Source organism: Carassius auratus, unplaced genomic scaffold (assembly GCF_003368295.1).
Source record: "Carassius auratus strain Wakin unplaced genomic scaffold, ASM336829v1 scaf_tig00013375, whole genome shotgun sequence".
Taxonomy (NCBI): domain Eukaryota; kingdom Metazoa; phylum Chordata; class Actinopteri; order Cypriniformes; family Cyprinidae; genus Carassius; species Carassius auratus.
Window position 1 is genome coordinate 199,419 of NW_020524391.1, and position 2,755 is coordinate 202,173.

Here is a 2,755-nt window from a genome sequence, read left to right on the forward strand (position 1 = left end):
TTGAAATGTAGGGTTTCAAAAAGCCTTTTTTGAACACATCAACCCATTTTCACTCAAATTTCAAGTGTAATCCGATCTTTCTGTATTTCTGCTTAAAACTAAACTGTACTTTAGAGCAAAAGCTAATTAAAAGTTGTCAGTAAACTGCCTGTTTGATTGCAGTCATCCACAAACAAACAATATATAATTGCGTGCTACTGTAAACAAACATAAACATACAAACATGTCTTAATTGCTGTTACAGTCTTGTGCATGAGGCCACCCGCTGATTGCGTGGGAACACTGAGATGCACTAGGTGTTTGTGTTTGTTGTGCACATAATGGGAAAACATAACGCATATAAACAGCAAATAAACAGAAGCTGATGCTACAGACAATTCAGATATGTGCATGTTTATTTAAAAAAAAAATCAAAAACATTTCATTTAAATAAAATATATCTACATTTGTTCTATGGTGGCCTATAGGAAATAGACATGTGTGGACTTGTTAAGTATCACAGTTTGGTGCAACAATAATATAATAAATGTAAATGATGCACTTTGCAAACCCACTTGCTGATGCATCCCAAAACACCAGGCAGTCTGAATGAAAATGGACTGTGCGAATGAGGTGAACGTGTATAGAAATAAAGTCTAATGTGAGAACAGATTGTCCATGTACTCACAGAGCACATTAGAGGTTCACAAACTCTAAACTTCCGTTCCCTCCCGGCTGTATATGAGATTATTGACACTGAAATGGTTGGAGAGCGAGTTGATCAAGCCACTGTTATTATGGGATGCTGAGAAGTAGTTTAGTCTGTTGCTGTTGAGATGGCTTGGTTCTGATGATGGAGGGGCAATTTCATGTCCTGACATGCTGTGCGTAAATCTCCCAGGTGTCCAGAACTGACGTCTCTGCTTCTGATACCGTTGCTGTTTCCAGGCATTATTGAATTCATGTTACCGATAAAGTTGTTAAAACACGGGCTGTGCTCTGCGGATGGTGAAGGGGACGATTTGGGGTCGCTAGTGGTCGGAGAGTTTTGGAGGCTTTGCGGGGACGCGCTCATCAGACTAGCCGTGTCCGCCAATTTGAGCGCGTCCTCGGATTTTACAGACAGGTTACTGGCGTCAGCTCTTCTCTTCCTCTTCCTTCTGAAGTTGCCGTTATCGAACATTTTCTCGCAGTTGGGGTCCAAAGTCCAATAATTTCCTTTCCCTTTAAAGAAAAAAAAAACGGGGGGATGTGTTAGCATACCACTGAAATCTAATGCGTAATAATCATGCACGCGTAACGAAGTCGGATTTTTTGATCCGTGAATAAAGAACATTCAAAACTTACCAGGGTCATCCTCATCCCGCGCGACTTTCTTGAAGCAATCGTTCAAGGAAGATTGTGTCTAATTGAGTTCTGCCATCCCGGCTTTGCTTTTCTATAAAAAGGAAAGTTGTCCCGCCACATACTGATAAATCTGACTGAGCGTCAGTTTCTTATCCTGCGTGTTCTGAATAGCCATCGCAATCAGCGCTGAATAGGAATAAGGCGGTCTGACCATCTTGAAAAGTTCTTGCTGACTTGAAATGGATAGCCAGCTGAGATCTGCGCTTCCGAAGCCCGTGGGAGGAGGAAGGAAACTGCCGCTGGTTCGACCCAAATCCTGACTGAATGTAAGAGCCTCCGTTCGGCGCCTGAAGAGGTAGGGGGGTGAGGTGATGCCCGGGCTGTTCATCACACAGGTAAGGGTTGGCTGTGGCTGAGGTGTATTCGCCCAGGCCGTAGCTGGAAGGATGCGCAGGTGGCCTCTGCGCGTGATGGTGGTGGTGATGGAGGTTCTGTTGGTACATGCTGAAGCTGGTGTCGCAGTACACGGTCATGTCCAGGATGTCCTGCGCGTTGTGGTGCTGGAGAGGACTGGGTCTGCTGGCTCGACGGCTGCTGCCCGAACGCGTTCATAATCCGTTCTCCCTCTAGAAACATGAGTTTCAACCGATCCAGCCCCGCTGAGTGTGCTGGTCCTCGAGAGTGCCCGAAGTGCGCGTCAGGGGAGGGGGTATTTAACCTGTCCGGGGAGCATGCAGTGAATGAACTGCTGCTTGGCAACCCCTCCCCACTGTCACACTTCTCCACAGGTAACTCCATCCAATATGCATCAATCTGGCGTCGAGATCAATTCATCGTGATAAGCATTTGAGGTTCAAGCTGAACACCCCCCCCCCCCCCCCACACACACACACAAAAAGAAGGGGGGGGGGGTAGTGTTTTTATCAAAATATTTCTAAACTAAAATAAAAATAATAGCTTATAGATAAGCGGCTGGTGTTCAAACTTTAATGTCTCGGGCATGTGTAGACAAACCTTAAATCTTGACAAAAATTTATAAATGAATAAAATAAAACCTACTGAACTTTTTCACTCTTAATGTCCGGGGTTATCACATTTAATGGATGAGATGTTTACGGTGAATCTGCCATTGGAACAACAGGTTGTTAGCAGAATATAAGTAAAACAGTTACACAACGAAAAATGTCAAACGCTATGTTAAAGCATAGACATTATTTTATAAAAACGCAAAACATTGCATTAATTTAAAAACGACTTGGCCCTGATATAGCCTATAACCTGCCTTCTTACGCTGTGGTTTTATTGTTTTATCATCCAGCAGCTATAACTTATACTTATTTCGGACAGTTAATTCGATTAACCTACTGAAAACAAATATAAAACAGCTGCTAGAGAAAATAAGTATTTGTGTAACTGGACATTTGACTCT

The 2,755-nt window shown here is 43.3% G+C and overlaps 1 pseudogene; it reads right to left on the reverse strand.

Moving 5' to 3' along the window:
* Positions 1 to 462: 462 nt before the first annotated feature.
* Positions 463 to 1,938, reverse strand: LOC113073973 (forkhead box protein I2-like; annotated as a pseudogene).
* Between the last annotated feature and the right edge of the window lie 817 nt (positions 1,939 to 2,755).